General features: G+C 37.6%; 3 non-coding genes across 3 annotated transcripts; all 3 read left to right on the top strand.

Annotated features, from left to right (window-relative positions):
• The first annotated feature begins 6,429 nt into the window (after window positions 1–6,429).
• TRNAV-CAC (transfer RNA valine (anticodon CAC)) lies at window positions 6,430–6,501 on the top strand. The gene has a single exon. It is a non-coding gene; the product is annotated as a tRNA-Val (tRNA).
• Window positions 6,502–7,155: 654 nt separating this feature from the next.
• Window positions 7,156–7,227, top strand: TRNAA-GGC (transfer RNA alanine (anticodon GGC)). The gene has a single exon. It is a non-coding gene; the product is annotated as a tRNA-Ala (tRNA).
• A 2,707-nt stretch (window positions 7,228–9,934) lies between these two features.
• Window positions 9,935–10,006, top strand: TRNAM-CAU (transfer RNA methionine (anticodon CAU)). The gene has a single exon. It is a non-coding gene; the product is annotated as a tRNA-Met (tRNA).
• Window positions 10,007–14,113: the final 4,107 nt, after the last annotated feature.

Below are 14,113 nucleotides of genomic sequence, written 5' to 3'. Positions count from 1 at the left end.
ACTACTCTCTGAACACCACTGGTCCTTGGCCTCAGCCATTACACTCACCACTTCAATACTATCTCACTAAACTCTTAAAATTACTGATCTTTGACCGAACTCTTTCAGATAATGTCAAAATCCTAATTCATCGTCAAGATCTTCACTATAACGTTGGATGAACACACTGAATGTTGGAGATTCGAACCCATGACCTTGATCTTTGAGACTCAGGCTCGGTGATAATGTGTACCACACCTGCCAGTGAATTCCAATACTTAGTCACCTAAATCTTAAGACCACACATGTACATACTGAACTATACACAAAAATATGGTCAACGAAAGATATTTCATATATCTGGTTTTAAAACTGATAAGATCAGGAAATAAGATTTAATCATTATCATTATCGGACGATTATAATGCCCAACAACACACGTTAGGTACATAATATATTTTCTACTAACCTACACGTGAAGTGACAATCCATACCATATCTAACTTCCCACTTGATAACCACCATATTGTATCCTTCAGTAGCAGATATATTATACTTAATGATAATAATAATGATTACAATAATGATAATATTGATACTAATGATAATAACATTAATAATAATAATGATAATGATGATGATGATAATAATGATACATAATAATAATGATGATGCTAATAATGATGATAATGATAATAATGATAATGATAATAATAATAATGATAACAATGATGATAATAATAATAATAATAATAATGATGATAATAATGATAATAATAAAGTAATAATAATAATAATAATCTTTCTTTCTTTTTTCAGACTATTCGCTATTTCCCGCATTAGCGAGGTAGCGTTAAGAACAGAGGACTGGGCCTTTGAGGGAATATCCTCACCTGGCCCCCTTCTCTGTTCCTTTTTTTGGGAAAAAAAAAAGAAAAAAAAAAAAAGAATACTTCCCACGTATTCCCTGCGTGTCGTAGAAGGCGACTAAAAGGGAAGGGAGCGGGGGGCTGGAAATCCTCCCCTCTCAATAATAATAATAATAGTAATAATAATAATAATAATAATAATAATAATAATAATAATAATAATAATAATAATAATAATAGAAATATTAATAATAATGACAATGATAATGATAAAATGATAATAATGATAATAGTAATAATGATAATGATAATAATAAAAATAATGATAATAATAATAATAATAATAATAATAATAATAATAATAATAATAATAATAACAATAATGATAATAATAATAATAATAATAATAATAATAATAATAATAATAATAATAATAATAATAATAATAATAATAATAATAATATGGTAAATTATATGGGAGGGTATTGATTGAGAGGGTGAAGGCATGTACAGAGCATCAGATTGGGGAAGAGCAGTGCGGTTTCAGAAGTGGTAGAGGATGTGTGGATCAGGTGTTTGCTTTGAAGAATGTATGTGAGAAATACTTAGAAAAGCAAATGGATTTGTATGTAGCATTTATGGATCTGGAGAAGGCATATGATAGAGTTGATAGAGATGCTCTGTGGAAGGTATTAAGAATATATGGTGTGGGAGGCAAGTTGTTAGAAGCAGTGAAAAGTTTTTATCGAGGATGTAAGGCATGTGTACGTGTAGGAAGAGAGGAAAGTGATTGGTTCTCAGTGAATGTAGGTTTGCGGCAGGGGTGTGTGATGTCTCCATGGTTGTTTAATTTGTTTATGGATGGGGTTGTTAGGGAGGTAAATGCAAGAGTCCTGGAAAGAGGGGCAAGTATGAAGTCTGTTGGGGATGAGAGAGCTTGGGAAGTGAGTCAGTTGTTGTTCGCTGATGATACAGCGCTGGTGGCTGATTCATGTGAGAAACTGCAGAAGCTGGTGACTGAGTTTGGTAAAGTGTGTGGAAGAAGAAAGTTAAGAGTAAATGTGAATAAGAGCAAGGTTATTAGGTACAGTAGGGTTGAGGGTCAAGTCAATTGGGAGGTGAGTTTGAATGGAGAAAAACTGGAGGAAGTGAAGTGTTTTAGATATCTGGGAGTGGATCTGTCAGCGGATGGAACCATGGAAGCGGAAGTGGATCATAGGGTGGGGGAGGGGGCGAAAATTTTGGGAGCCTTGAAAAATGTGTGGAAGTCGAGAACAGTATCTCGGAAAGCAAAAATGGGTATGTTTGAAGGAATAGTGGTTCCAACAATGTTGTATGGTTGCGAGGCGTGGGCTATGGATAGAGTTGTGCGCAGGAGGATGGATGTGCTGGAAATGAGATGTTTGAGGACAATGTGTGGTGTGAGGTGGTTTGATCGAGTAAGTAACGTAAGGGTAAGAGAGATGTGTGGAAATAAAAAGAGCGTGGTTGAGAGAGCAGAAGAGGGTGTTTTGAAATGGTTTGGTCACATGGAGAGAATGAGTGAGGAAAGATTGACCAAGAGGATATATGTGTCGGAGGTGGAGGGAACGAGGAGAAGAGGGAGACCAAATTGGAGGTGGAAAGATGGAGTGAAAAAGATTTTGTGTGATCGGGGCCTGAACATGCAGGAGGGTGAAAGGAGGGCAAGGAATAGAGTGAATTGGAGCGATGTGGTATACAGGGGTTGACGTGCTGTCAGTGGAGTGAATCAAGGCATGTGAAGCGTCTGGGGTAAACCATGGAAAGCTGTGTAGGTATGTATATTTGCGTGTGTGGACGTGTGTATGTACATGTGTATGGGGGGGGGGGGTTGGGCCATTTCTTTCGTCTGTTTCCTTGCGCTACCTCGCAAACGCGGGAGACAGCGACAAAGTATAAAAAAAAAAAAAAAAAAAAAAAAAAAAAAAAAAAATATATATATATATATATATATATATATATATATATATATATATATATATATATATATATATATATATATATATATATATATATATATATATATATATATTCCCTGGGGATAGGGGAAAAAGAATACTTCCCACGTATTCCCTGCGTGTCGTAGAAGGCGACTAAAAGGGAAGGGAGCGGGGGGCTGGAAATCCTCCCCTCTCGTTTTTTTTTTTTTTTTTTTAATTTTCCAAAAGAAGGAACAGAGAAGAGGTCCAGGTGAGGATATTCCCTCAAAGGCCCAGTCCTCTGTTCTTAACGCTACCTCGCTATCGCGGGAAATAGCGAATAGTATAAAAAAAAAGAATATATATATATATATATTTATATATATATATATATATATATATATATATATATATATATATATATATTTTTTTTTTTTTTTTTGCTTTGTCGCTGTCTCCCGCGTTTGCGAGGTAGCGCAAGGAAACAGACGAAAGAAATGGCCCAACCCACCCCCATACACATGTATATACATACGTCCACACACGCAAATATACATACCTACACAGCTTTCCATGGTTTACCCCAGACGCTTCACATGCCCTGATTCAATCCACTGACAGCACGTCAACCCCGGTATACCACATCGCTCCAATTCACTCTATTCCTTGCCCTCCTTTCACCCTCCTGCATATTCAGGACCCGATCACACAAAATCTTTTTCACTCTATCTTTCCACCTCCAATTTGGTCTCCCTCTTCTCCTCGTTCCCTCCACCTCCGACACATATATCCTCTTGGTCAATCTTTCCTCACTCATTCTCTCCATGTGCCCAAACCATTTCAAAACACCCTCTTCTGCTCTCTCAACCACGCTCTTTTTATTTCCACACATCTCTCTTACCCTTACGTTACTTACTCGATCAAACCACCTCACACCACATATTGTCCTCAAACATCTCATTTCCAGCACATCCATCCTCCTGCGCACCACTCTATCCAAAGCCCACGCCTCGCAACCATACAACATTGTTGAAACCACTATTCCTTCAAACATACCCATTTTTGCTTTCCGAGATAATGTTCTCGACTTCCACACATTCTTCAAGGCTCCCAGAATTTTCGCCCCCTCCCCCATCCTATGATCCACTTCCGCTTCCATGGTTCCATCCGCTGCCAGATCCACTCCCAGATATCTAAAACACTTTACTTCCTCCAGTTCATATATATATATATATATATATATATATATATATATATATATATATATATATATATATATATATATATATATATATATATATATATATATATATATATATATACATATATATATATATATATATATATATATATATATATATATATATATATATATATATATATATGTATATATATATATATATATATATATATATATATATATATATATATATATATATATATATATATATATATATATATATATATATATATATATATATATATATATATATATACATATACATATATATATCAATGTGTTCAGATTTATAGGTATGTATATTTGCGTGTGTGGACGAGTATGTATATACATGTGTATGTGGGTGGGTTGGGCCATTCTTTCGTCTGTTTTCTTGCGTTACCTCGCTAACGCGGGAGACAACGACAAAGCAAAATAGAAATATATATATATATATATATATATATATATATATATATATATATATATATATATATATATATATATATATATATATATATATATATATATATATATCTATTTTGCTTTGTCGATATATATATATATATATATATATATATATATATATATATATATATATATATATATATATATATATATATATATATATATATATATATATATATACATATATATATATATATATATATATATATATATATATATATATATATATATATATATATATATCGACAAAGCAAAATAGATATATATATATATATATATATATATATATATATATATATTTTTTTTTTTTTTTTTTTTTTATACTTTGTCGCTGTCTCCCGCGTCTGCGAGGTAGCGCAAGGAAACAGACGAAAGAAATGGCCCAACCCCCCCCCCCCATACACATGTACATACACATGTCCACACACGTGTATACATACCTACACAGCTTTCCATGGTCCACCCCAGACGCCTCACATGCCTTGATTCACTCCACTGACAGCACGTCAACCCCTGTATACCACATCGCTCCAATTCACTCTATTCCTTGCCCTCCTTACACCCTCCTGCATGTTCAGGCCCCGATCACACAAAATCTTTTTCACTCCATCTTTCCACCTCCAATTTGGTCTCCCTCTTCTCCTCGTTCCCTCCACCTCCGACACATATATCCTCTTGGTCAATCTTTCCTCACTCATTCTCTCCATGTGCCCAAACCATTTCAAAACACCCTCTTCTGCTCTCTCAACCACGCTCTTTTTATTTCCACACATCTCTCTTACCCTTACGTTACTTACTCGATCAAACCACCTCACACCACACATTGTCCTCAAACATCTCATTTCCAGCACATCCATCCTCCTGCGCACAACTCTATCCATAGCCCACGCCTCGCAACCATACAACATTGTTGGAACCACTATTCCTTCAAACATACCCATTTTTGCTTTCCGAGATAATGTTCTCGACTTCCACACATTTTTCAAGGCTCCCAAAATTTTCGCCCCCTCCCCCACCCTATGATCCACTTCCGCTTCCATGGTTCCATCCGCTGACAGATCCACTCCCAGATATCTAAAACACTTCACTTCCTCCAGTTTTTCTCCATTCAAACTTACCTCCCAATTGACTTGACCCTCAACCCTACTGTACCTAATAACCTTGCTCTTATTCACATTTACTCTTAACTTTCTTCTTCCACACACTTTACCAAACTCAGTCACCAGCTTCTGCAGTTTCTCACATGAATCAGCCACCAGCGCTGTATCATCAGCGAACAACAACTGACTCACTTCCCAGGCTCTCTCATCCCCAACAGACTTCATACTTGCCCCTCTTTCCAGGACTCTTGCATTTACCTCCCTAACAACCCCATCCATAAACAAATTAAACAACCATGGAGACATCACACACCCCTGCCGCAAACCTACATTCACTGAGAACCAATCACTTTCCTCTCTTCCTACACGTACACATGCCTTACATCCTCGATAAAAACTTTTCACTGCTTCTAACAACTTGCCTCCCACACCATATATTCTTAATACCTTCCACAGAGCATCTCTATCAACTCTATCATATGCCTGTGGTAAATTATATGGGAGGGTATTGATTGAGAGGGTGAAGGCATGTACAGAGCATCAGATTGGGGAAGAGCAGTGCGGTTTCAGAAGTGGTAGAGGATGTGTGGATCAGGTGTTTGCTTTGAAGAATGTATGTGAGAAATACTTAGAAAAGCAAATGGATTTGTATGTAGCATTTATGGATATATATATATATATATATATATATATATATATATATATATATCCTTCAGTATGTTTACTTTCGATACTGAGGAACAAAAGAAGGAGCCAAACAAGTAAATTTCGTCAAAGACATCTCTCTTTTCTAAACGCTGCCTCGCAAAGATTTTCATTAATTCAAATTGAAGAAACAGACGTAATTTTCTATTGTCTGGTTAGCTCAGTGGTAGAGCGTGAGTCTCACACACTCAAGGTCGTGGGTTCGAGACCCACACCAGACATATTTTTTGTCTTTTTCTTTTTTCATTTTGTCCGCATCACATGTGTGCAACATTCAGTATGTTCGTCCAACGTTATAGTGAAGATCTTCATAATGAATTGGGGTTTTCGACCTTATCTGAAAGGGTCAGGTCCACCAAGACGTCCTTGAAATCTTCCAGAAGCTTCTGGCGATCCTCCTCCAACTGCTGGGCACATCAGAGTTAACATGGGCCGGACATCGGTTGTGGAACGACTTAATCTGCTTCCAGTAGTTAGCAGGGATGATAATGAGGGCTCTGACCTCATACCAGGTCAGCTTAGTTCCAGTCTGTTACGTAGTTCCAGTCTATTGCTTAGTTCCAGTCTATTACTTAGTTCCAGTCTATTGCCTAGTCCCAGTCTATTGTCTAGATCCAGTCTGTTGCTCAGTTCCAGTTTATTGCTTAGTTTCAGTCTATTGTTTAGTGCCAGTCTATTGCTTAGTTCCAGTCTATTGCAACGAAAATAAAAAAGTAAAACATTTCTTCGTGAAAACTTGAGAGGAAAACACGACAGCAACATGGAGATTTGCCCTGTGGTTATTTTGCCGGCTAGTCGGCAACGGTCGGTCAAACAGTATTTTGCCGTGGTAAGCTCAGTGCTTTATATAATACTATGTCACAAAATATGTTCTTGGGGGCGTAGCTCAGTGGTAGAGCACTCGCTTGGCATGCGAGAGGACCCGGGTTCAAACCCCGGCGCCTCCATTTTTTATTTGGGAAATTCATTTCTTTCAGTCTTGTATATATATATATATATATATATATATATATATATATATATATATATATATATATATATATATATATATATATATATATATATATATATCGTCCGATCAGGGAAGTTAAGCAACGTTGGGTCTGGTCAGTACTTGGATGGGTGACCGTCTGGGAACACCAGATGCTGTTATCCCTGGGGATAGGGAAGAAAGTATACTTGCCACGTATTCCTTGCGTGTCCTACAAGGCGACTAAAAGGGGAGGGAGCGGAAGGCTGGAAATCCTTCCCTCTTATTTTCAATTTTCCAAAAGACGGAACAGAGAAGATATAAAGATATTGTAAAGATGTAACTAATATAAGATATAAGAATGAATGGAAGATACGGATGTAGCTGAAACAAGGAGTAATGAAGATTAAGGTGCAATGAACATTATTCTGTAGCGAAGATAAATGTATATGTTAAAATTTTGTATTGAATAGCAAGAAGTAATGATAATGATGAGAGTGTAGTGAAGATGAGGGTTTAGTTAGGGAATAGTGACAATTGCCTTTGCAATGATAATAAGGGAGTAACACATTGAGGAACACAAACTTTACAAAGCTACGTTCAAGTCAGACTTTGAACTAAGTTCGGTAAACAGAAGGATGATGTTAAGATGAGAGTGTAGCGAGGAAGAGTATAGTGATGATAAGGATATTGTCAAGATAGGTTGTACTGAAGGAAAGAATGTAGTGAAGATACGAATGTAGTAGAGATAAGGGTTAGTAAAGAGTAAAGTTTATATGAAATGATTATGTAGTGAAGATAAAAATTATTTTTAGAGAACATCAGAGAGTACAATGATGATGGTATGGTAGAAGTAACTGTGTAGTGAAGAAGAGGGTATAGTGAAGATATAATTTAGTGTAATGGATCATGCATTACAAAGCTGTGTCTATCCACACAAGTGTTACACGTCCCAGGTAAAGATATATTCTAGAGATAGTGTATATCTAACATATATAAATATTTATAAAAAGTTTTCCTGAGGGACAATACCTAAGACTTTCGTATTAAAGTTGATCAGTTGTAAGTGATCAAGCATTACAAAGGTGTGTCCATTGCCACAGGTGCTACTGATCCCAGGTAAAGGTATTTTACAATTTTTGTTTCCTTAACCCTTCTAGTTATCTATGCTTCATCTCTGGCTTGATCCTTGCAAGTGACATTTATGTGTGTAATTCTCTTTATTCTTATCATATAATCAGTCAGTTGAGGTGCAGAACACGCTTTTCATCCTGGTCACTCCACTCTGTCACATATTATTATTCAGAAGGTGTTACCGGGCTCAACCCGTACGTCGTTACACCAGGAATGACAAGTAACCTTTGAGAAAGGCTGTATCATCGACCAGGGAAGGGAAGAAATAGCACAGTCTCATGGAAAACCTTTTTGCTTCGTAGATATGTGCCATCATCCCCTGCTCCTGTGTGGAGTGCAGCAGCCACCAAGGTGTAGGAGTGTCATCAGAGGTGTGCTGGTGATGTGTGGTAATAATAATACGAAGGTGTAGGAGTGTCATCAAAGGTGTGCTGGTGATGTGTGGTAATAATAATACTACTGTTCACACCATCACCTTCTTACTATCTTCAAACGATCGGAAATAAAGGCAGATCGTAACTCCGTTAATGAGGTAATAACTTCCCTACGATGTAAAGATATTGTGTTTAGGATTATGAAGAGCAAGGAATAGACCCAGATGAGCCAGTGTCCGGGCGTGGCCACTCCTCCATATTGTGTCCCCGGTAGCCACTTGGGCAGCGCTACTGTGTGTCGACTCCCTATTAGTGGACCGCTGCTGCTTGCGATTTATGATTGGTCCTCTGCGGCCCAATGATTTCTGTGCTACGCCTCCGCGGTAGTTGATTGGTCATCGATTGTGAGGATGGAATCAGGGATGAAACATGTATAACTAGAAAGGTTAAAGATACAAAGATGGTGAAATACCTTGACCCGGGATCAGTAGCACCTGTGGCAATGGACACACCTTTGTAATGCTTGATCACTTACAACTGATCAACTTTAATACGAAAGTCTTAGGTATTGTCCCTCAGGAAAACTTTTTATAAATATCTATAAAACACATATATATGTTAGATATACACTCTCTCTAGAATATATCTTTACCTGGGACGTGTAACACTTGTGTGGATAGACACAACTTTGTAATGCATGATCCATTACACGAAATGAACTTCACTAACGAAGAGTTATACAACGGGTCGTTGGAAAACATTAATCAAATACCTATACATATCATTTATGTTAGTAAAAGACATTTCTTGATAGTAAACAATAGAAATTATGACGAAAGATAAGGGACGTAGAGGTAAATATTTTGTTAAAATATGAAATACTCCTGCCTTAAACTAGCTCCTTGTATTGCATTTTCTTTTAGATACCCAGAGGAAAATGAATTCTGTGGTTCATTTATATATATGTTTACGTTTTTCACAACTTCTTTTTCAATCTTTAATCTTTTAGGATTCAGGTTTAATGATCTTGGTTCTGAACAACCATCATAATGCAACACAATACATATGTATCATAAACAAATCATTCATCACAATAATCATTATGTTTGTACCAGATTCTTTAAGTCCTCAGTCACGTTTGTTAATATATAAGAGATTTTTCCGCCACTGACAAGTGGCTCCGTGGTGTAGTGGTTAGCACATCTGCCTCATAAACAGTTGGTCCGGGTTCGATTCCCGGCGGGGCCTTTGTTTTCAGTATTTTTTTGTGATCGTAAATAATCGTAGGTAGGTTCTCTTTCTCCCTCTCTCTCTCTCTCTCTCTCTCTCTCTCTCTCTCTCTCTCTCTCTCTCTCTCTCTCTCTCTCTCTCTCTCTCTCTCTCTCTCTCTCTCAGCCAAGAGGCAAGTTTGATATGTGCTGGGTGGGTGGGTAGGTGGGGTGCAGAGTGGCTCGCCGTCATATGGCAAGAACTTCATCGCTCTCACTCAGTCACGCAATCTACATTCATAGTGGCTGGCTGGGGAGAGAGAGAGAGAGAGAGAGAGAGAGAGAGAGAGAGAGAGAGAGAGAGAGAGAGAGAGAGAGAGAGAGAGAGAGAGAGAGAGGAGTTCTGGCTTAAGAGTTCATCTAACGAGATTTTGCCAAAAGGCAGGACAAGCGCGTATCGCTCTCCGCAGAAAAATATATTGTCACGAAGAAAAATATCAAAGTAGTGGGAGTAAGGTGTTGTGATGTGTTATGTCTGGGAAGGAGAGGTTGTATGTTTGTGGAGTGAGAGCCAGCAGACAACGTCTGGGTGAGACAGGAAGGTAAGAAAGCTGCCTGAGTCAGAGGAGTGGTAATTAACAGCCACTAAAATGCCACGTGATGCCTGGAAACTGTAGTGACGTAAGTGACATGGGGGCCTGCATGGGTCTGCTGGTGGTGGCGGGGTTGTCGTCAGAGACCAAATATAAATGTTGATGTTGCATGACATTAAGGTGAGGCTGTTGTGTGGTGTGGCGGGAAAGGTAGTATGATATTGGAAGCTGGTAATGTGGTATTGTACTCAGGCATGAAGCTCTGAAAGATCTGTGTGGCTGAACACGACGGCGCGACCTTCAGGTATTATGATGGCGTGACCTTTGACCTGACCATTAAGGTTATACGTGCATGTATGTACGTAACCGTAAGTATGTTTTCCTTTGTCATTATGTGTTTACAGTATACATTTGACCGGCTGGTGATCTCAATGGTGTCTATGCTAAGGGCTGGCGTAAACATTTGGACCTACCAGCATAAAAGAAAGTTCTGGAGGCAAGTGTAGAGAAGGAAAATCTTGTGAATATTTCATGTGTGCTTCCATCATGCAGACCACAGTGTTGTTGGGTCAGGCTGGAGGTTTGGAGTGGCAAAGGAGAGACTGGACTTGATGACTTGTGTAAGGGAACGAGAGACTGACGTGGTACCATGATTAAGATATTAGTATGTAATTACTCATCTTTCTCTTCCCTTGAAGAAATGTTTCTCCTTTGTAAGGTGCCAGTGTTTAGAATTTAGGTTTTTGACTTGCCAGCCAGTTTGCATCTATATAGACTTCATATTTAAGTTCAAGATGGTGATCAATACACCTGTACCCTGAGCCACCGACTCTCGCTCCACTTACAAGAAGGTGGAATCAAACATCATCATGAACAAAAGCATGGAACGAGACTAACGAGGGAGATTATAATGAATAACATCAAAATCATTACTAGTTGTAGTGATCGCAGGAGACTACACAGATTAGAAGCCATTCACATAAGAGAGGAAGCCCCTGTCATCCACATCCAGACAAACATGACCACACACATATAGCTCTTTGATGGCCCGCCAACAGAATGGAGAGCTGATAATGCCTTGCCCATTTCCCGATTGCTTAGAGATGATTAATTAGTGTTGTTACAAACATTCCATTATACAAAGGAATGTAAAGGTATTCATATATCAGTGGACCACTGGGTCACTTCGAGGTTGATGGTGATAGTGGAAGATATCAGGAACTCACACATTAGTGTAGTGGAAGATATCAGGAACTCACACATTAGTGTAGTGGAAGATATCAGGAACTCACACATTAGTGTAGTAGAAGATATCAGAAACTCACACATTAGTGTAGTGGAAGATATCAGGAACTCACACATTAGTGTAGTGGAAGATATCAGGAACTCACACATTAGTGTAGTGGAAGATATCAGGAACTCACACATTAGTGTAGTGGAAGATATCAGGAACTCACACATTAGTGTAGTGGAAGATATCAGGAACTCACACATTAGTGTAGTAGAAGATATCAGAAACTCACACATTAGTGTAGTGGAAGATATCAGGAACTCACACATTAGTGTAGTGGAAGATATCAGAAACTCACACATTAGTGTAGTGGAAGACATACAGATAATCTAAAGATAATCCTGTATATTGTCAGTGTGACTAATGATGAGTCACAAATAATATTAGTCTTGAACTTGAAGGGAAATATTTATCAAGTTTATTGTGAAACGTATCTATAATGCTGCTTCCAACCACTCTAACTGGTACATTATTCCATGTTAACAATCATATTGAAGATAAAGTACTTCACCTCATCTGAGGTCAAACGTTTGCCCACCAGTTGTGTTCATTACTACCAGCGTGACGTCAGACGTGACGTCATTGATAGATAGATATATATACCTCATAGTGATTTTTGTTGGTTATACAGACAGTTAGTTTCACTCTATTTTTCTATGAACGTAACTTTAAAGTAAAGTACACACGGTAAAAAGTATCTTCCCGGATGTGTCCAATGAATTTAGAAATGATCAATACGACTCGTGTTGTCTGGGTAGGGTTGGTGAGTGTGAATGTGGACATGTTATAATTATGGCAACTCATAATTATGGCAACTCATCTTTATCGTTAATTCCATCGAAATATGACATCAATATACAATTCAATATTACAATTTGTCCCTGTATTGGCACGGGGTCTTATCATACGATCATGATGAAATTGGTTCATAGTTAGACCTGCCAAGTCTCCTCAAATATGGAATGTTTCTAATTGTTGTATTCACCAGGTCTCCATATGAGTGGTCTGTACCATGACAGGTCTATGCTAGGTCTATGCTTGGTACGGGCCCTCACCTCAATCCGGCTCTTTATCTGATCTTGACTAACAAGTAGTCACAATTTAAGTGACATGATGAGATGATATCCATTCACTTACACTTACAATCCCAAATAAACCGCCATGAAAATATTATTATCATGATCATATAATCACAACAATATTGTACCTAATAAAATATATCCCGAACGACAAAATTAACCATAGCAATATAACCATCAAGTTGATATAGCGACCAAGATAATGAAGCCAGGACGGCATTATATTGAAAATAACAATACAGCCACCATGCCAATGTCTTCACCATGACAATGTAGCTACCATGAAAATATAGTAACCTTGACTATATATCTAGCATGATAAAATATTTGAATTGAAAAATATCTACAATAAGAGTTCAGCTGCCAAGGCACTATATCTCCAAAGCGTTATTATTGCCATCATTATAATATAACGCCAGAATAGAAATATATATACCTACTACTCGACAATATAGCTATTCTGACAATACTGCCAACATGAAAAGACAGTCACCTCCTTGTTATATAACAAAAATGGCAAATAGCCATCATGGCAATATAGTGACCTAACAATACAGCCACAAAGGCTATACAGTTACCATAACAATGTAATGTTAATGACAATATAGCTAACATGACTATATAGTCACAATGACAATACAACCACCGTGACAATACAGATAACATGACAGTACCGTTTCTTACACAATACTTCCATCAATTCAACAAATTAAATGACAATATAGATATTATGGCAACACAGTCACCATGACAATATACTCAGAAATGCAGTACAATCGCCATAATACAATCATCCTACTATGAAAATATACAGCCACCATGGTAATATAGTTACCATAACAATGTAATCTTAATGACAATATAGCCAACATGACTGTATAACCACGATGACAATACAACCACCATGACAATAAAGATAACATGACATTACCGTCTCACTTTGCACACCACCTCGACCAGAACATCCTATATCTGCCACTCTATCATCAAACACATTCAACAAACATTCAAAATACTCACTCCATCTCCTTCTCACATCACCACTACTTGTTATCACCTCCCCAATAGCCCCCTTCACTGAACTTCCTATTTGTTTCCTTGTCTTGCGCACTTTATTTACCTCCTTCAAAAACATCTTTTCATTCTCCCTAAAATTCAATGACACTCTCTTACCCCAACTTTCA

This window comes from Panulirus ornatus, chromosome 58 (genome assembly GCF_036320965.1).
Source record: "Panulirus ornatus isolate Po-2019 chromosome 58, ASM3632096v1, whole genome shotgun sequence".
Taxonomy (NCBI): domain Eukaryota; kingdom Metazoa; phylum Arthropoda; class Malacostraca; order Decapoda; family Palinuridae; genus Panulirus; species Panulirus ornatus.
This window is presented reverse-complemented; position numbering and strand designations above follow the sequence as displayed.